The sequence below is a fragment of the Gymnodraco acuticeps genome, unplaced genomic scaffold (assembly GCF_902827175.1).
Source record: "Gymnodraco acuticeps unplaced genomic scaffold, fGymAcu1.1, whole genome shotgun sequence".
In the NCBI taxonomy this organism is placed as follows: Eukaryota; Metazoa; Chordata; class Actinopteri; order Perciformes; family Bathydraconidae; genus Gymnodraco; species Gymnodraco acuticeps.
Window position 1 is genome coordinate 482,725 of NW_022989892.1, and position 22,215 is coordinate 504,939.

Genomic DNA, 22,215 nt, shown 5'->3' on the forward strand with positions numbered 1-22,215 from the left:
CAAATCAGGCATTACACACAAAAAAAGAAGCAGGGGGATTACAGGGCTTTTTCTAATTCATGGAGGAAGATGAAGAATTTTAATGAGAAGAGAAGAATGCAGCGTTTACAGAGTGCAACCAAACTTCAAATTTAGATAGCTGGGAATCGTCTTTGGACTCTTCTTTTTATTGCATTTTACAAAACGGAAAACAACAACAAGCTCTTTCTTCAGGCAGAACGGCTCAGCAGGAGCACTTATCAATTCTTATTGTGCAACTGAAAACACACCGGGAGAGGAAGTAAGCCACTTACATTTCATTCTCGCCTTGCACTCCCCACTACAGGAAAGATGCTTTTTTACAAAATGATATACCCTAAAAAGAACATAGGACATATAAGGAGGTGGCCAACGTGTTTTTATCCCACAAAAAGCACACATTCTTGTTTGTAGGATTGCAAGAGTAAGGTAAATCTCATCTCAAAGTTAACCTTATTGGTTTTGAACAAATCACTGTAACAATGGGTGTCAATGACATTAGAGAGAAAATGGGAAATGTGTGGTGGAGCTACAGGAATTCAGATAACAACACAAAGGACGTCTGATAGTGAAGCAACAAAGGATTCAGATAAAGCAGTAAAAAATGCCTGTGGCCTATTGTGAATAAATGTGAAATATCAGGAAATTAAGAAATGGGAATTCAAATGTCAAAATCCTCCAAAAAAACAAAACAATGAAAAGAAGCGTTTTTGTAAGTGCAGACTCTAATATGTGATAAATAAATGGTACATTCATGCATTTCGTATTGCCAGATTCACTGGACACAATGCCCATGCAGAAGTGTGCAGACAAAGCCAAACAGGAGGATGCGGCTGCCACCTTTTCACAGCCAAACAAAGCAAAACCCTATCGGAAAGAACTTTGTTGTGTTGCCTCAATGCTTCGCCTGCCAGACTCCATAGAATACATGCACATTTTTTAAAGGAGAAATGTGGAGCTCACCTTGTGTTAGTTCCAGTAAGATAGCAGTCCTCCCTGTCTGTCTGTGGGTGTCTGCTCTCCTCCGCTTCTCAGTGGATCTAATCAGGGCAGCGGCGGTGGCGAAATGTTGATGCGCGCTCCGCCTTGCTCGGTGGGCGTCGAGGCTGCTCTCATATTTAAAACCAGCGAAAACACGGAGAAGCCCTCCCACTGCCGCTTTACAGGTTCGGCCTCCCTCTGAAAGCGTACGCCCTCTCACTGTTGAGAACCACACATTACAGGCTTCGCAGAGGATGAAACCGTGTCACCACAGGCTGGGGGTGGGATGTGATGTGAGTCTAGCCGGCGGTGAGCGGACCCGAGCTAGCAGACAGCGCTACTGCTGCACCGCTGAGCTCCGCACTGCAAAAAATGTCCATCCTGTTCACATGGCTCTGTCCCTGGCACAGTTTTAAAGTGGCGACAGAGGCGCGTGCAGAGGGGCACCGCATGTCCTGCACGCGGGAGGCCCAGGTGGTTCCCATCTTGTTAACCCACTTTCCCCTGTGGTTACCCAAATGCCCCCCTTCAGAAGTAAATAGCTAACAGAATGCTACAAACAAAATACATCATGGCTGCATTACATCACACTAAGCATTCCATTTAGGTTTTAGATGTTGTTTTCCTCATAATTGGGCGATCAAACTAAAAAAACGTACATCGACCTTTAGGCAACAATTGTTTGGCGTGGACTTGTTTATTCACTTGTTAGCAACCGCCTTTTTGAAGACATGTTAAAGCTTCTGACCTCAGGTATTTACCGACATATTTAAGGTCGTAGATAAAAACAAAAATATCTCAGAGGCTTGTGTTAACCATAGACCTTATTTCGTGCATCTAAGCAAAAATCATTTCAAAAAAATCATTGACTTATGCGTGGGAACACGGAAGTGAAAAAATGCTAACTAATCTCCGTGACTAGTCATCTTGGAACCACTCTATTGCCTTTGTGTTTGGTCCAAGTGTCCTTCTGGTCACCCCCGTCCTTTCTTGTTGCTAAAACTACCCGAAATGTCCATTTGGTCCCCCGGTTGCCCTTCAGGTTAGCCAAGGGGTCAACGTTGTCACCCACAGCCACGAGCTGATCATCCCCTTTGATCCCTTTGAGAATCCCCTTTGCTGGTGCAGGTATTTCATGGCTTTCAAAGTGAGTCCATACGAGTCCCATGAGCTCAAAGGCCTCAAACCAGAGGAAACATATCCCAGTGCCCTGTGTAGCTTCTCTTTCGTAATCTAAAAGTGCTATTTTATCTTTAATGACCTTTTGCTGTTGACATTTCTTGCAGTGTGGCTGCTCAGACAGCTCTCTAAAGAAATGTTTCCTCTGAAAAGTCATGTTAGGACAGATTGGCCTTATTTGTACCAATTATCATTCAAGCATAGGCAAGGCTTAATACTATTTTTGCCTTGAGGCATATAAACCATTTAAAACATAAAGCACTGTGGATAAATATGATCAAAAATAAAAAGGGTGCCATTTAAAAAGCTAGAATACTGCTATATACCTGAAAGGAGAAGAAATATACCAACAATTATGGTAGTGTCAGGTTTAATTCTCTGAGTAGACACACTCTTAATTCTCCTTTGAAAGCATCACAGAAGTATTATACCAGTTTCTACCTGGGAAAAAGCACTGTATTGCCACTAAAAATGATGTCACCACCATCAGAGTGGCTATTATAATTCCCCGGAAAACGACAATGACGTAGGCTGAGATGGCTCACTGTTTTGGGGTTAAATTATTAAAGGGGACCCTGAGGATGCCTTTAACAAGACGCTATATTTATATATCTGTCTGTTTGAACATCTTAGAAGCCACCTGGGCTGCAGGCCTGGGCCTCGGTCCCCCTGGAGATCACGGATAGTATCGCTACAGTGTTAGCAGTCTTTGATATATTTGCTTTAATTATGGAGGATAATGAATTTAAATGTTTGATGCATAAAGGCTCTGAAATGGCAACCCACCTCTGGAGCCCGCCAATGCCTGATACTGCTTCAGGCTCCTGGGTATTTCTGGGAAATCTTAAAGAAGATCGAGTTAATTGAAATAGATGGGCCTCTGAAATGCTAATGTTGACTTTTGGTGCCTACATTTGGCTGCCACCCCTGGGACACACATCGCTGCAGAGGCCCACTGGTGCAAATACAGACACGCACCGTAACAGGGAGATAAAAGCTGACCTATAACTTACCCTCTGATTAATGCTGTACATTTTGCTCAAAGACAAATTGCTCTACAGAAACCAACAAATTGTGCTTGGGAGATCAATCGTGCAGGAAAAAAAACACTTCATTCTGTCAGAGGGCAGCAAAGCTTCACTCTGCCTACATTTCTCACCCTTTGTTTCACACAGAATGATATGAAGCGTGAGTTCTGCTCTCCGTCGACAACCATACTCGCTCAGCCCGCCCACGTGTATCCGAGCCTCTGGCAATTAATTAAAGGAACCACATGCACCGCTCAGCCGGCATGTCAGGCCTGCCAGTCATCAGCGCGCCGTGACAATGATCTGACCATCACCGGCTTAATTGGCATTCGGAGGACATTTTCTCTCTCACTGTAGGCTAAATAAACACACAGGAAGGCAGGATGCAACCTTCAGTCCTCGTTTCTCCTGATCAATAACACTGCCACACCACATCTGACAACTGAAGGAGCTTTTTTTTTGTATCTCTTATGTTGACGGAGCAGGTTTGACCCACACAATTACAGATTCACAACAGAGGAGGGAACAAAATAATAGAAACTTTTTCAGAGGGACAGTTAAGTTTCCATCCAAAGTAAGAGGCCCTATTGTGCTTTTTGGGAGTTTTGCCTTTCCTGTAGTGTGCTTGTTGGAGAAATACTGTTTTCTCCACTCTTTGGGTTGTTTTAATGCACTGATATCATGTGTGGCTCTGAACTGTAAATGACCTTGCAGCTGCCTCTTCTTGTGATAGGAGGAGGCAGGGCATTTCAGGTTGTTGATATTTATGAGAAGACAGACTTGCTGTCTCCTAAATATCTAATTTCTATGAAGCGTGAAGGAAGTACGTGACTCTTTCCAGAAGACGTCACAGATGACCCATCGCAGATGACCCATCGCAGATGACCCGACTTTCCGACACCCGCGGCTGATATTAGCGCCACCTCGATTTACGACTTTGTTGTTATCTCCTGTGTTTTGGACGATATAAGCCTGATGTTTTTTGCTGTTCCTTTGAGCAACATACCCCATGTGTGTGAGTTAACCCATATCCTTTGTATGTGATTTAACTCTGCTCCTTCTTGCAAGAATAAATTATTTACCTGATCATTGATTCTCAACCTGGTGTCGAGTGATATCTTTCTAACATATTGGTCCTTCGAGCCGGATCCAAGATCTCCTTTTTTCTCCGGGCAAACGAGCCTGACACTGTGCACAGGGAGTCGAGAGACTCTTAGAAAAAGACCCCTACCTTGTTTCCTTTACAAAGAAACAATTTGGTAAATAGGGGGGCCAAGTTACGCTGGAGAGGAGAGGAGTGACGGATCCTTGAACTACCGACACAGGAGAGAAAGTCAATACAGGCACCGTTTTGGTTTCAACCCCTTGGTTCGCGGAAGGATACCAAAAAAGTCCTAGAAAGACACAGGTAAACTTATCTAAAGTACTTTTAAATGGTTTGTGGTTTCAAACTAGAGGCCTTGGGTATAAGTAGTTTGTGGTTCAAACTATGAGGCCAGTTTTTTTAGTTTCTTAAAAAACTAAAGGATCTTATAGTTCGTGGGTGGACTATAGGGCACATTTTCTTAGTTTTACTAAAACTATTGTGTGACTTTATAGTGGGTGACTAAGTACGGCTTTGGGTATTTTCTTAGTTTTGGGGAAAACTAGGACAGTTTAGTTTTCTTAGTTTTGCTAAAACTATTGCGAGCTTATAGTACGAGGTACGGCTATGAGTATTTTACCTAGTTTTGGGGAAAACTAGGACAGTTTAGTTTTCTGGGTTTTGCTAAAACCGTTGTGAGTTTTATAGTTTATGCGTAAACTACAGGGCATTTTTACTTAGTTTTGGGGAAAACTATAGAAGTCTAATCATGGGTTCATGCTGCAGCAAGACCCGTGGGAAGAAGATAGAAACATGATGTGGTTAGCCGAAGCAAGGAAGAGAAAGGGAAAATGCTAAGGAAACAGCTAAATCAGAAAAAGAGAAATTAGAATCAGAAAAGAAGAAATCAGAAAATGAGGTTTGTATAACTTGTATCCTAATCTCCCCTATTCCGAGAAACTTGACGATCAAGTGATATGCAGACGCCGCCAGCCCCCTCCTCCGTATCTCCCTCCTGTGGGAGCTGCTGTGATGCAGGAGCAATGGATAGATGAAAACCATGCACAAGCTCAACACCCCGGGGATCTCCTCGGACCCCTGGCCTCCTGCTCGTCTCACCCCTCTGCTCCCCCACCGACTCCGCTGCCTTGGCCAGCCGCTCCGCCCTACCAACCACCTCCACACACCGACCCTCATGCTCCCGCGCAGAGAACAGCCGGCATGAGGGAGGAACCCAGCAACACACGGTCAGGTAAGACATTCAGAATGCCCGTTATGCCAGTTATGAATATATCAGGGAATGTGACTGATTTTCTAAGGGGGGCATTTAAGCTGAATGGGGTGAAATTGGCAAACAAAAGAAAAAAAAGAAACAAAAGAAAACTGCCGTGTTTTTAACACAGGATGAATCTGCTGATTACACTTCTGATGTATGTTCTGTTGAATTGCTTTTCCGAGGTGATCAAAGAGGGTGTGGACGGGGCCGTGGCAGAAGGGACGGACGAGGTGGAGGACGGGGAGGAGGAAAATTCCCGGAGGGAAGTTGCTTTTTGTGTGGCAAATTTGGACATTGGGAAAACGACTGCAGAGCAAAGAGGCCACAGGAAGGAACGGAGGACTGGGTGGAGAAGGCATGACTAGAGCCAAGTGCATCTGCAAAATCAGGTCATGTATTATCACACACAAACATAGACCCTGAACAGATTAAAAAGGTTAACGTAGAAAGTCAAACAACAGAAACAACTACAAAACAAGATAACCCAAATCAAGATGACCTAAGACAAAATGACTCAGACCTTGACGGTGACACAGAAGCAAGTTCAGATAACGTGTCTATCAGCTCATCCGATGAGGAAGTGGAGATTTTAGAATTAGGTACAGTAGAATTAATGCTGGCTCACGTAGAGAAACCATTTGTTACCTTAAAAGTAATGGGAATAGATGTAACCAGATTATGCAAAACCGTTTGTTCAAACAGCAGATTTATGACGTCAGTACTCACTCAACTACATGGGGGGGAAAATAGACCAGTGGCATTTTACTCCTCACAGTTGGACACCATAGCTCGAGCCATGCCCATTTATTTACAAGCAGTAATAGCAGCCTCCATGGCAGTACAGGCATCTGCAACAATAGTGCTTTTTAGATCCTTGACTCTAAAAGTAACTCACGCAGTGTCCGTACTATTGTTACAAAATAAACAAACCTATATGTCACCAGCTAGACATTTAGCATGCATGGCTACGTTGTTATCACAACCAAATCTTACTATCGAGAGATGTACTACTTTAAATCCAGCTACACTACTGCCAGTAGAGATAGATGGGGAGCCACATGACTGTATCGCAGAAACTGAGAACAGAGTGTTACCAAGGACAGACCTGACGGACATTCCCTTCCCAGATGCAGACATAACAATGTATGTTGACGGTTCATGTAAGAGGAATCTTGATGGAACTAATGCAACAGGTTATGCTGTAGTGACACAGACGAAACTGCTCAAGGGCGCAGCATTGCCGTCTCACTTATCAGCACAGGCAGCAGAACTAATCGCACTAACAGAGGCATGAAAACTGGGAAAAGGGAAGACTTGTTAACATTTATACAGACAGCAACTATGCTTATTCATGTATACATGTGTTTACACAACAATGGAAAAATAGGGGGATGGTAACATCCACAAACAAACCTATTACACATAAAGATTTAATCCTATCACTTTTGGATGCAGTACAACTCCCTAAGAGAGTGGCGGTCTGTAAGTGTGCAGCACACACTACAGGGACGGACCCAATTTCCACAGGGAACCGAAAGACAGATGAAGAGACTAAGAAAGCAGCGCAAAGACAGTGACAGGACAATGACCAATATATTTCTGAAAATATGGAACACATTGATCATGACATCCTAAAAGACATGCAAGCGAATGCACCTGACAAAGAAAAGATATACTGGAAGAAGAAGTTGTGTATACAGAATAAAGAGGGGTTGTGGGAAAGTACAGAAGGCAAATTTGTATTACCAAAAAGCTTATTTCGATATGCAGCTATATTGAGCCATGGGTTGGACCACGGCTCAACAGTGGGGATGGTGGAAGTAATACAGAAGATATTCACAGCCTATGGCTTTACAAACTACTCTAAAAAAAATTGTTTAGCATGTTCTGTGTGTGCACAGTATAACCCTCAGGGACAGATCAAACCAAAGAGAGGTAAAATACCGGAGCCAGTATCCGTTTCAGCACATTTGCATGGACTTTATTGAACTAAATAAATATGAGGGAATGAAATATTGTCTAACAATCATTGACATGTACTCAAAATGGATTGAAGTTTTTCCAACTAGGAATCCGGATGCATTGACAGTGGCTAAAGCATTGACAAATCACATAATCCCACGTTTTGGAATTCCGGAAAAGATCTATAGTGATAATGGCACACACTTTGTAAATAAAGTAATTCAGGATTTGACAGCTGTATTTGGAATACAATCAAAACGACATTGTTCTTATCATCCACAATCAGCAGGGTTGATAGAAAGAAATAATGGTACAGTAAAAGCTAAACTGAAGAAGATGATGGCCGAGACAGGGAAAACATGGATGAGATGCTTAGCACCAGTGATGCTAAGCATGCACATTCTACCTACTGCTAGAGGGCTATCACCTTTTGAAATGTTATATAGACCATATTATCTGCCTGAGTTAAAACCATTTGTAAGAGAGGACGAGAGTATAAGTGAAAACACAGCAGAATTTATGGCAAACATTTTGAGAAGAAAAGAGATCACAAATGTTATTGTCCCCTCTGCACAGGAAGTACCTGACACTACACAGACAGTGAAACCAGGAGAGTGAGTGTTCACCAGAGCGATAAAGAGGAAGAGCTGGCACTCGCCCAAGTGGGAGGGTCCCTACCAAGCACTCCTGTCTACACCGACTGCAGTTAGAGTGGCGGAGAGACCATCCTGGATACATCTGACTGTGAAGCTGTTTAAACCTAAAGACAGAAACTCGCCTCTACTGTGGTGAAGTCTGGCTACAAAGGGAGGTGATTCCAATAAGGGCACTTGTCTGAAACCAGTGAAGAAACCAACAGAACCCAGTAGAATTTAAAGAGTGGACGTTAGCAGGGAAACAGTAACGGGTCTGAGTGATAGAAACTGACGATGTACAGAGAAAGAATTAGGCCATGGCATCCATTCGGATTACATTAAAACATGTGCCTATACAATCTACCTACCTCAGCCGTGTGGGTACTTTTGTATATGAATTTTTTATCTTTTATAATCATTTGTATTTTTCCAAGTTCTATGTTATTCCGTAGTATAAACAGGAGGGATATGTTGGAGAAATACTGTTTTCTCCACTCTTTGGGTTGTTTTAATGCACTGATATCATGTGTGGCTCTGAACTGTGTATGACCTTGCGGTGGAGGAGGCAGGGCATTTCAGGTTGTTGATACACTGAACAAAAATATAAACGCAACACTTTTGTTTTTGCTCCCATTTTTCATGAGATGAACTCAAAGATCTAAAACATTTTCTATACTGTATACACAAAATAACCATTTCTCTCAAATATTGTTCACAAATCTGAAAGAATCTGTGATAGTGAGCACTTCTCCTTTGCCGAGATAATCCATCCCACCTCACAGGTGTGGCATATCAAGATGCTGATTAGACAGCATGAGTATTGCACAGGTGTGCCTTAGGCTGGCCACAATAAAAGGCCACTCTGAAACGTGCATTTTTGCTTTATTGGGGGGGTCTGGGGGGGTCCGAAAACCAGTCATGTGTGTGAGTTAACCCATATCCTTTGTATGTGATTTAACTCTGCTCCTTCTTGCAAGAATAAATTAGTTACCTGATCATTGATTCTCAACCTGGTGTCGAGTGATATTTTTCTAACAGTGCTATATAGGTTTTAGTGCATGTAAATGGTCTGCAAAGGCTGTGCTCCCTCCAGATTGTACTATTTGCTCAAATAAAACATCTGGAAGATTATCAATGTATTTCATAGCATGTCATCTGTGCAACAATTGTCTTCTTCTATGTTTGTTTTCACACATGTAAGTAACCAGACTAAGGTGGACAGTGTGTCAGTTTGCATCCTGTCAATCGGGGGGGCAGGGGGCGGGATTCTCCAGCCGTCAACTTGGACCGTTGACAGGTCCACAAGAATGACGGCTGCCCTTTCTCCCACGATGCACTTCCCCTCATTGCCTCGTATAAATGAGGGATAAAAACTGAGCACTTACATTCCTGAAAAATTAGGTCAGCCGTCGAAATGGAGAATGGGACGGGGGCGCTGAGGTAAAGGCGGCACACTTCTCTGGATATTTTCACCACTTCCTGTCAACTTTTACATAACAAAACATCAACCACCTGGTACTACTTCAGGCTGGAAAAAGAGGGTAATTGGAGGAAGGAGGGGTGGGCCTTTCTTCTTCCTCTGCACAATTTAAAGCCATCAGAGCCGAGTGTGCGACTGTTGTGTGATTGCGTTCCTAAGCACTGACAGCACAAAGACAAATTCTTCAAGAGTGCAGTGTTTTTCAGCGAGTAAATAAAGGTGATTGTGATTCTTCTCCTGCTGAGATCAGACTCTTCAAAAGGATCCCAGTCTCACCCCTCTCCCCCACATCCTCCCCCCTTCTCCCTTTTATATAGTGTGTTCCTGTGCTTCCATGGGAGCTTCTAATTGCCTATTGTAGTTGCTGCTCGGCTGTCTGGGTGATGCGCAGTGACAAGCCGCATCCTCAAAAAAAAGTGATGTGTGCTCCCGAGGTTCTCCGGGAAGAGCTTTATCTGTCTCTCACATGATTTCACTCCCACAGAAATCCCCCCCCCCCCACTTCGTGTCTCCTGTAACATACTAAAGTCTGTATGTCAAGTGGAAGCATAATCTATGTTGAGCGGAAAGTGAGCAGGCATGCCTTGTTCCCAGGGCAACCCACATTTTAAAAAAGTTTGTCAGTTGCTTACAGAAGTTTGTTGAAAAGTTGAGCTCAGAAGCTGTGAGCCGCTCTGTGAAGGAAGGACAAAAGAGTGTGGGATAAGCTCTCTATTATCTCCGCAGAAGGCTGTCGAGGATATACTCAGGTTGGAAAATGGAAAGGAGGTTTTAGAAGCTGTTTCTACAACTCACTGCACCATGTTACTCAGGAAATATCAAAATCTACATTATTTGTTGGCACTGTTACATCTTGCACAACAAGTATTCCTCAAAGGGGTCTTATTGTGCTTTTTTCGGGTTTTCTCTTTCCTGTAGTGTAGGTTTTTGTGCATGCAAGTAGTCTGCAAAGGCTACAACCCCCGTGGAGTTTCTCTCCAACAGACTCCCCCCCCCCTCCCTGAAATGCCTCCGTTGAACTCATTTCCTTTTACTTCCTGAAAATAGTGACATCATTATGTAACACTCACGCTTCTATTGGCTACAGCTACTAGCTTTAAGAGGTTGAGCAGACTGGGCTATTCACTACAGGCAGTATGAGAATATAAATCCCTTTTTTAATATGAAAGCTTATAAACATTTCAGAGGCATAAAATATGAATCTTAAAAAATTAGCATAATGTGCCCCCTTTAACTTCATCTAAAAACGAACATGAAAGATCAAGTTACAATGACAACCTGTTCTTCAAACGTATGAAGCATGTATTAACAACTGATTGGAATAATAGAGACATTTCCATGTACTTCAGAGTTTTACAGTCTATCGTTCAAGGACAATTATACTCTAAATAATAAGGATAATTGTTCATTTAACCTTAACTTAACTAGATAAGTCCCATTTACATTTGAAACTTCTATTAAAGACCTGACTAAGACGGCAACATAAAACGTTGTAAAACAAACGAGGACAGGCCAAAGGATAAAAAAGGCTAGATAAGAAACTCCGTATAGCAATCTGTTTTACTCTTCTACTTTATATGTTTTAAATTGCAAATTTCGAGCCCCCTAAACACATCATTAAAGAGACCAGAGATGAGTAATGCTCTCTCTGCAATCTGTCTGTGATCAAGAAAAACAACAACCTCCAGAACTGACTCCAAGAAAGGTTAATCAATGGAGTATACTACAACTCTACAAGGTAACAAGCAAATGTAGAGGACTATAAAGTAGCATATGCTATCCCTTATGTCAAGTCCTGCTGATAACATGCAACACATTTTCCAGTATAACAACTCAAAGTCAGCAGTGTGGAGAGAACTGGTGATCACAAAGAGATGAAAGGTAAAGTTAAACTGTACAAAAGCCATGATTTGTCCTGGTTCTCGCATCCAGCAGACTGAAATGAAACTCATCCGTTAAATTAGTGTAATCAGTGAACCTCTCCCAATGGCTCATCAGAGGATGCCCCCCCCCCCCCCCATCTGCTCCCTGCCAACGCTGCCCGGCCGGCTGATGGACCCGCGGGCCTGGCGCCGGGTTCAGACACCATCATGAGGATATTTACATTTTAAGCATTTGGCTGATGCTCCTATCGAGAGTGATTTACAGTCAGCAGGACCTGAGGGCAGGGGCTGACCTTGAGTGAATCACTGCTCCTTTGTTTTACTCATGTTGTGTGTTCACTGTTATCAGGAGGAGCGGGAGCTTTCTCACAACAATATTATGTTCCGAACTCTTTGTATCTCTAGAATAAATGAATCAACTGCTTCAGCCTGATGTCTTTATTCAATTGGTGTACAAAGTGTAAGTCCTTGTTCTTTCTCAGATTGTACCAGTGACTACAGCACCTCTTAATCTGCACAAACAGTGTTATACAGTGTTATTATTCCATGCCCAAAAGAACATAAGGACTACAGACCAATAGCCCTCACATCAGTGATTATGAAATCACTAGAAAGAATTCTGCTCCGATTCCTTATCAGTACAACACAAGACAAATTTGATCCATACCAATTTGCCTATAAACAAGGGTGCGGTACGGAAGATGCTGTGGCCACTTTGGTTCACATCATCACTAAACATTTAGACAAACGTAACACTTATGCAAGAGCCCTCTTCCTAGACTTCTCATCAGCATTCAACACAATACAAGCAGACATCTTGGTGTCAAAAATGGCCAAAATGGAAGTAAATCCATACCTGATTTACTGGTATGCTGCTTTCCTCACCAGTAGAGAGCAACTTGTGAAGGTTAACAAAACCCTGTTATCTGCCATCACAACCAATGTAGGGGCCCCCCCCCCCAGGGCTGCGTGAGTTCTGTGCTCTTTACTCTCTACACTGATGATTGTCATACCAACACACCAAATCAATTCATCATTAAGTACTCTGATGATACTGCAATACTATCTCTGCTCAGTAACACAGACGACCCTGAGCTGCACCAACAGGCTGTAAATCAGGTGGTCGAGTGGACTGATAGCAATGCTCTTGAGATCAACACCAAGAAAACTGAGGAAATCATTTTTGGCTCACCATCTGACTCCCATAAAGTCCCCATTGTCATCCATACAGATGAGATCAAGCAGGGAGTGTCATACAAATACCTGGGTGTAATTATTGACCATCTGCTGTCATGGAAGGATCACATTGATTATCTGAGCAAAAGGACAAAACAAAGAATTTATTTTCTCCGCCGTCTTAGGTCTTTTGGCGCGAGCAGAGACATTCTTCTGTTGTTCTTTACATCTGTGATCATGTCCATTCTACAGTACTGCAATACTACCTGGTACAAATGTCTGTCAGCAGCGTTAAAATCAAAACTACTCCACCTGTTAAAGATCTGCTCAAAGATTGTTGGTCAACCCTGTCAGAGACTCTATGACTCAGCCTATCATAACAACCTAGTGAGGCTGTCCAACAACATCATCTCCGACCCAAACCATGTTCTGAACAGTGAATATGAACTGCTACCATCTAATCGGAGATACAGGGTCCCACGATTCAGTAAAGTCAGACTGAAGCACTCCTTTGTGCATCAGTCAGTCCTCACAGTAAATACAGAGCTAAATCCCAGACCAAATGCACGCTGAAGGCTCTTTGAGCATGTTTTTCTCTCACTGATTGTGCTGTTATGTTAAATGTTTGTGTTTCATGTATTTGTGTATGCATATTTGTCTGTTGATGTTGGACATGGAGCTGCTGTGACGCAAGTCAAATTTCAGACTTGATCTGACAATAAAGTAATATCGTATCGTATCGTATACATAATTCAATGAGCTATGCATAATCCAAAAGGACTCCTTTTTCATTTTAAATAAGCGCACATTGTTGGGTGTGTTCATCCATTTTTGTAGATAAAAGTGGTTAATAACGGATAAATAGCTGTGCAAAAGATCCTTCTAATCACAATTCATGTTGAAGCTATGGTATGGACATTGTCATTCAAGCAGTCTGAGAGAAAAAAACCTACTGCAGCTGCTATTGGATCCAAAAAATAACTACACAAAAGGAAACTATAGCCATAGATGGGACACTGTCGAATCAAAGGTCATTTCAGAGAGTGGGTGTTCCTATTGGCTGTTCTACATGATAGTTCTTTCAGATACACAATGCAACATGGGCACTCCGAAAGCCATTATTTCTAATAGCAACGGCACGCCATATTTGTTTGTCTGAAAGGCTATTACAGTAGCCTCATAGCTAACAGCAACCACTGGTCATTAGAGATGTTAAGATTCACCGATTCGCATCGGTGCACCGGCATAAACGTTCAAGATGCGAGTGCACCGGTTGAAAGAGTGCACATCGGCTACAGTTTGGGTTGAACCGGGTTGAACTCGCGATGCATCGATTGCGTAGCGTCTTTGCATCGGTAAAAAACCGATTCATTCATATAAAATTCCCTAATCTTGTCAACGCTCAGCAGATACGATCTTTGATATCTTCGCCACTACGGAGACCGAGAGTCTCAGTTATCAACACACACGGAAGTCGAGGAGAAAGAGAAACACAGCGCACCGAAAAATACCTACAAATCAAACGTTTGGCAACACTTCGGATTGTTCAAGAAAGACGGTGTAATAGTCCTTTATGCTAGGCTATATAGTTGACCGCAGGTCATGGAGAGTAATAAGGTATCCGTAGACCTTTGTATGAGGTATCTTTATTACTTAACAGGTCTACAGCCATGATACATAGATCCGTCCTAGATGCGGGCTTGCATACACACAGTATCACTCCGCAGCCGCACCCCATCAGTAACGTCCTGATGGTATATGTGCGCGGCACAGACGGTCAACTTGAAAAATCGCTCGCAAATTGTTAACGATGCCGAGCCGATTTAAAGTACACAAGTAGTACGAGGAACTTAGCGACGCACATAAAGAGTCGACATGGGGTCTGCGGCTGAAAAGAGAAACCTCAAAGTTAGACATATGAGTTAAATCACTCAGTGAGGTGTTCTGTCAGAGAGAGTGGTGTTTAGTTTACAGCAGCCTGTGACGGCCAATAATAATTTAAATGTATTCCTCACTGTAAGCAGTTATGAAATACCTGTTTGTGAAAGGTTATTTGTATTATTTATTGTTCATATAGAACCCACCGCTTTCTGCTCACTGGTGAGTTAGCCTATGAATGAGTGTTAAGCACATCAGGCTGGCAGCTGTATGGGCATTGCACTATGGTAGCTGTTATTTTCACATTGTTAATCATGAGCAATGCATCCTTACATTGTTTAACTGTGAGGTGTTATACAATTGTACTCTGGAGAGCTTTTAAAGGTAAAAAAATAAACGGCATGATGGGATGTGCAGTACCAAATATGTAAAGCACTTTTTTGTTAATGTATGATTTGCTGCATATAAGGAATAAAACAAAAATCCTCTGTCGTACCAAATTGAAGTATCATTATTTTTGCATCGTGTTGAATCGCATCGTATCGCACCGAATCGCATAATGTTGAATCAAATCGTATCGAACTGTATCGCAACAGGGGTGAATCGTATCGTATCGCATCGCCTGGTGTTTCAAATGTATCGTTAATGTATCGTATCGTGGCAACGTATCGAGATGCGCATCGCATCGGCCTCAGTGATGGAGATGCATATCCCTACTGGTCATACATGCATGAGCAATGTGGATAAGTACGTTTTATTGTAAATAAATGTAACTTTTAAAGAGTGAATAATAAAATGCTCATGCAGCTTAATTGTTGCTTTACATAAACCTAACCTGCTGGGATGGATTATCTAAATTAGATTAGCAATAGCCTTTTCTATATGTAATATTTACATGCTGATATATCCGCGGCGCTGACTAACCTGTTTCCCGGATTATCAGCCCTGCAAAGAAAATACTTTGCCCCACCTATCATCACCTTCAGCTCAACATCGGAGGAGGGTGGGAGGATAAGGAGAAATGTCTAACTAAATAATCACAAGAGTGCTGTATCACCATTTACAAGACACTACTCTACATAATGTAGTCTCTTGTTGATGTTGACACCCAGGAAAACACACATATCTAAATGCAACCACACACACACAGGCTGAGGATTGATAAGGCATCTGCTGACTCATCCCTCAACTGACCACCTGCTTCACATTTTACCACCCAAAGCATTTCTCTTAAAAAAGATGGAAAGGGGGGCTAATGAAAATGCAGCTAATATACCCCCCTCCAACTTCCGCCTCACACGCTATCGCCTGATCAAATCCCCCTTTCAACCTCCGCTCGATGAGGAGGAGATAGGATTTAAGGTGACCTCGTCTGAATGCGGCCGGCGAGGCTGTATAATTGAATACACTGACATGAGATTGAGCTTATCGCAGGAAGAAAAAAAGAAACAGGTCTCAGACTGACCTGTTCTCCTGCTCTGAGATGGATGTTTGTAAATAAGAGGGATCAGAGACTGAGATGCAGCTCAGAAGCAACACTCAGTTTGAACTGCAGCGAGGAAAACACACCAGAGGTCGACTTCCTATTGCGTATTCATGGGTCGGCATCCATATATTTAAACATGCATTGCTTTAGGGATTCCATCAATTCGTTTCGGACGGAAATATTTCTACTATGACTTAACCTGCTCCTATAATGGTGTTACTCGGACATACAGAAGCACAACACATGTGCTTTTGTGTGTGTTTAGTTCAAGTGCTGGCATGCTAACATGATAAGCAAATATGCTAATCATGGTAAATATTATGCCTGCATAACATCAGCATATTAGCTTGTTGACGTTAGCATTTCAAGCATCGCTGCGCCCAAGTACAGCCTCAAAGAGTGTGACATATTCCTATTCTAAATATCAAGTTGCTTTGTTTTGTTTTTTTATCTCATTTGACATTTTGTAATTTCTTTATTTCTTTCTCCCCTCTTGAACCATATATAGGCTAACTTATCATTTTAAAAGATCTGTATGAATAGAGGTACCATTCTGGCTCACTATATGGCGAGTGGGAATAAATACATTGTGAATAACAGAATTACAGATAAAACGAACTGTTCTTGGTTGATTATTAATAATATCCTGATATATTCTAAAGTTTGGTTTTATGGCTCAGTAACCCATTCTCTGATGTAGTTTAAATCAGCATCTATGTCTTTGAAGCAGCAGAAGTTAATATGAATTGAGGGGGATATTTTAGGAGAGGTCAGATCAAACACACACACCTTCAAGCTAAATCTGATGAGGTGCAAACGAGTAACTGAATCTCTTGAAGTTTGACTATGTTTGTCAAAGATCAATAAAATATATCTCATTTACAATCGGTTTCTGCGTCTTTCCTAAAGTGAATTTTCAGTGATGACAGTGCAACATTTGCCTTTAAAGTGCCAATGATCGTAGCATTACTTGAAACCGCGGGAGTTCTTCAAAAAGCTGTAAATCCACAAAGTTCCTGTCTGTCACCCGCCTGCTGTATCTCACTCTGCAGACACACACTTCCTCCATGCTCCAGTACATATTCTCACTCGTTCGCTCTCACTTTGCCCCTCCATCTTTGTCTCTCCGCCAAATATCCTCTCATCTTTCTCACTTTCTGTCGGTCTAATTAATTCCCTCGTCTTGTCATGACCGTGGGTGATCAATGATCTCTCACTAACTTAGTTGGCACGGTGCAAAGTTGGACGCTATCTTGGGGGAGTTTGGTGGTGGCTACGTGTCTGCTGTGTATGAAATTAAGCGAATATATAGAAGGCTCTATTAACGTCTCTGTCGCAGCCCGGAAATGAAGCAGAAATAGAATTTTGAGGCCGGCCGCTTCTTATTTCAGAAGGCTGACCTTCAATTCTAACATTAAATGGAGATGGATGAATATATTATATATTGTGTATACAGAAACAGCCCGCACACACACGCTGCATACCCTTCCGCAGAGGTTTTTGGAAATGTCTGCACAGCCTCCCACAGCGCCCTGAGGTCTAATGACCTTATTATGAGATGATATCCAGGGAGAAATGTTATGCATTTTGAGATTAACCAAACCATGACAGTAAATGTGTGCACTTTCACACCTGAATGCCGCCTCTGCCCATCGGCTCCATCTCCTCCTCCACCTCTGATTCCAATTCAGCTCCAATTCAGCTCCACTAATCCACGATAGAGGCGCAGCGGGGTCTCCAGCAATCAGTGGCCGGGTCAGATATGTCCTATCCACAAGGGATTATCTGTACTTCCCTCAGGAAAAATAAGAAAAAAACCTCCATATCTTGTGTTAACAGGCCACGAAAAGCAGGCAGCAGATCAAGTTTCCACATGTGGAGGTTTATTCATGGTAGTTTAGGAGATAAGCCTATTTTATGGGAAAGCGTTACATTGGCAGGGTTACCTTGACAATCAGCTTCACTTTGCCATCTGATCAGCTGAGGAGCCTCTCCAAAATAAATCCTCCAAGTTGTTTGAGTGTCAAGATTTAATTAGGTTGCGAAAAGTGTTGTGGAAATATCGATGCCCGCACACAGCATGAGTTTTTAAAAAAAGAAAAAGAAGGACGTCTGGGAAGAGTGTTTAGTTCAGACAACATGTGAAGTTTTCATGCCATCTGTGCGTCAGTTTCATAGTGGAAATATAACAGGAGTGATCACAGGAAGAGCACTCAGCTGAAGAGGACATTATGGTATCTGACAGTATGAAGGCTGCATGGAGCAAAGCAGCAATGTGTCGCCTTATTATATAAAGTTATAGAGTGAAGTTTATATTTAAAAACACAAAACCCCTCTCGCATCTCTACATGTTGAGTTGACATGTTTGGGATTATTTCTTGAGATGAAAAATAGACTTTGAAACACTTAACACATAAAAAAGTTACTGCATTGATAAATAATTAATTATACTGTATATTTTTTCAGTGTGTTCTGATTGGTTAGCCAGCTCTGTTGTGATGGTCAACTGCTTAGAGATCTCCCGCCCCTTAGCCTATCACGTACAATGTGTTGGAGCGCTAGCCTATAGAAGCACGATTCTTACATAGTGATGTCATTATGTTACGGAAGTAAACAAGAGAAACTCTCTCTTGAGGAAACTTGGGAACTGCAGATTATTTAGATGCACTAAAACCTATACAGCACGCTCCAGGAAAGGGAAAACCCCAAAAAGCATAATAAGGCCTCTTTAAACCTGCAGAGGAGACGCTAGAAGAAGTATCAGCTATACCCCACCTTTTTTCCACCACGTTACATCCATCCATCCATCCATCCATCCATCTTCTTCCGCTTATCCGTGGTCGGGTCGCGGGGGTAGCAGTTCCAGCAGAGAGCCCCAAACTTTCTTTTCCTTGGCGACATCAACCAGCTCTGACTGGGGGATCCCAAGGCGCTCCCAGGCCAGCGAAGAGATATAATCCCTCCACCTGGTCCTAGGTCTACCCCTTGGTCTCTTCCCAGCTGGACGTGCCTGGAACACCTCCCTAGGGAGGCGCCCAGGTGGCATCCTAACTAGGTGCCCGAACCACCTCAACTGGCTCCTTTCGACGCGAAGGAGGAGCGGCTCAACTCCGAGTCCCTCCCTGATGACCGAACTTCTCACCTTATCCCTAAGGGAGACACCAGCCACCCTGCGGAGAAAACCCATCTCGGCCGCTTGTAATCCACGTTACATAACCAGGATTAAGTTATTTCGCCATCATGCATGTTATTGTTTGCTCTCCTGTAATCCTTTTTTCTGCAAATGAATGCTCAGCCACATCTGGTGCATGTTTCTGGCAATTAGGCCCGTAGGGGAACACGGCATTCCTTCATGCAGGGCCTCTGTACATGTGTTTGCAATCTCCCTCTTCCTGAATTTGGTCGTCATTGACATTCGCCCGCTGTGTTTGTTTAGGTAAAATGCCCTGAGTACAAGCCCATCCCTCTGCAGAGCTTTGACTGAATAGCCCCAAACAGCGTGCTGATTACCTCCGGGTGGGGTTGTAGCGCTGCCAAGAACTCAACCCAGGAAAACAACTCAGCGCTCTGCAATTCAGAGCGCCTCATCTCAGCGGATGTGTTCAATAAGTGAACATTGAGTGGACGATTATTCCCACAGCACAGCCTGAATTTCAGCGGCTGAGCATGTCTATATCTGTGTGTTCGCCATTCTGATATAAGAAAAATGATATATCCAAGATACATCATGACCACATTGCTACATGTTGCTAAAGTATGCAAGTTAAAAAGAGTAGAATAAATCTGTATTCGTGCTCAGGGAACTCACGTACGCCCTTGTTTGCATTAGCATGTAAAACCACCAGTAACAGATTCACTTTAAACCTTCTGCTTTCCCCTCACACCATCAGCACCACCCTCTGGTATAAACCATTACATTCTCCAACGGCTGCTTTCGCTTCCGTTAAAAACCATTCTCTCAGGATTCATTCACCACCGATGGCTGCTCCACAAGTCCCGAGGCTTGCGAGGTGCACTTTATAAACACAGGTCATTTGTCAAGTGAAAGACATTAAAGTGTAAAAGCCCCAGGTATTAAGACCGCAGAGCATGAGCTGATCTATCTACCGTCACCTCGGCTGGAGAAATGCTGAGCCTGCAGCGGGGGCCGGTTCTCCGCCTCACTGTGTGATGGACCTGTTTTACAGCTAACAAGTGGACACGCTGAACTCTGCAGCTTCTGCTCCCCTCTGGGCTCATAGCTATTACAGTACATGACACCTGGAGACCCGACACCATATTCCTTTTCACACTACACTGACTCAATATCCGGCAAAGGCCACGCTCCGTTTTGGTTGGAGTCGCAGAGGGCGGTCAGGTGGGATTTTTCTGTGTTGTTGTTCTGATGCTCTCTGGTGTACAAGTGGGGCCAAAAGGGCACGGCTCCTCAAGCTAAGAGCTGCATGATAGGGTGAATCATACCAAAATGAGGGGGGGGGGGGGGGGGGGGCCGGCCAAATGCACCCTTGACATTTACATGTGGAGATCATGAGCAGCCGTGCATCAGCGGTTTTTCAATTTGACCTTCTCGGTAAACACTTGTTCTGAATGTTTGAAAATAATAATGGAAGAAGTGGTTCGTGAGTTATTAATTTCCCTCTCATGTCCAGACAGTGAGCTCATACAAAGGAGAATACATCGGATTAAACGCATCAGAAACTCCTTCAAGCCTTCATTTTATTTAGCTTTTTTTGTTTATATTTCAGGGATGATGCTTATTTATGAACAGCGGGAAGACAGTAAGAGCCAAAATTCAAATAAATAATGATAAAATATATTCATACAAGGATATTGTTGTGCATAAATTGCAGTTTAAAATGAGAAAATATATTATATTATGAAAATATAATGCGAGTAATTTTGATTATTGTTAAAGGCCTGTTAATACTAACTTATGGGAATCTTTATGCCACAGCAAACATAAAAAACATGTTTATAAAAATCCTGTTTACTGTTGTAAAATGCACATACCGCACACTTTTGGCCGTGTACTGTATTAAAGCCTGATCATTTTGTAGCTGCTGTATAAATGTATTCAGCGTTGTGTAAGAGCAGTAACAGTCAAGGTCGTGTTTCTGCGGCTGCTGGCTGATCTACATTTCCTGCAGCTGCAGCTGACTGCTGCCAGTAACCACGGCACAGCACGACCTTCCCTGTGTTATTGCTTAATTGAGTTCATACACCTGAGTGGGTGTGGGGGAGTCCCAGTGGAAAACAAACCCCCAACCTTGCAGACGTTAGTGCCTCTGAGCCACACAAGACCACCATTTTGCTTCTCTTTTACAAATATATAAAAATATTGGAGTTGGGATAAACTTTTGGTTAAAGCTTCGTCAGTGCTCTCGAGAGGACTAGCAGAGTTGCTTTTGTTACTGCGTCAGGTGACCGATTGGCTGCACTGCCAAAAGTCAGTGTGGTCCACTGACTGAGTGATGCTGCCCTCCTACCTTCGGTCCGGAGTGGCCAACCGTGGCCGGCCCCTAATTGGCCGTCTGGATGACAGAAGGGATCCTTCAGGAGCCGCAGAGCAGCAGGACACCGGCCAGGCGTTTACCTTCCGCTGAAGGAGGAGTGAGGAACTGAAAATGTAGAAACAAAGACCTTCACTATTGTACTCCATTGAGAATGAACCGGTGCTAAGCTGTCCGTTTGTCAGTACAGCCCCAGAGTAGCTTTATGACTCAATATTTCTATTGAAATATTCATTTTTTTAAACCTCCTGTTGTGTTATGTTAATACATTTTGTGTTCTCGTTAAAAAATAATGACATAACAAATAATCAAGAGGAAAATGTATGATATTTATCACAGAATGCTTTGTGTCAAAGTTTAACAGGGGAATGTGTTTTGAAACCATTTTTAATTTTTTTAAATAGTGGCACAAAATAACATCTGTTGTGTTATCAGTCAAAAATGGCCCATATTATATTAGTAAAGAAAGTCCATAGGTCAAAAACTACTTGCACCAACTTTACCGTTGTACAAAAAAATGTTGCTAAGATGTGCCTTTTGCACTCATTTAAAATAGGTTTTGAAGTTATTAAAGGATACATAGGCCTCGAATATGCTCAGTTTAGACTGTAACTGTGTAAATACTGTGTATATGTTGAC

General features: G+C 42.7%; 1 protein-coding gene and 1 long non-coding RNA gene across 5 annotated transcripts in view; one reads left to right on the forward strand and one right to left on the reverse strand.

Moving 5' to 3' along the window:
* rnf152 (ring finger protein 152) overlaps positions 1 to 18,790 on the reverse strand; it is a 52,947-nt gene extending 34,157 nt beyond the window's left edge. Inside the window, exon 1 of one of the 4 annotated variants that reach the window (XM_034203159.1) lies at positions 17,699 to 18,790. The gene's annotated coding sequence lies outside the window, so the exon portion shown is untranslated. Of the gene's footprint in view, positions 1 to 293; positions 316 to 981; positions 1,289 to 17,698 lie in introns of those variants that run through there. The other 3 variants (XM_034203151.1, XM_034203141.1, XM_034203165.1) reach the window with 3 other exon arrangements.
* Positions 4,423 to 8,327, forward strand: LOC117537795. Its single transcript, XR_004567774.1, has 2 exons — positions 4,423 to 4,614; positions 8,105 to 8,327. It is a non-coding gene; the product is annotated as an uncharacterized LOC117537795 (long non-coding RNA).
* Positions 18,791 to 22,215: the final 3,425 nt, after the last annotated feature.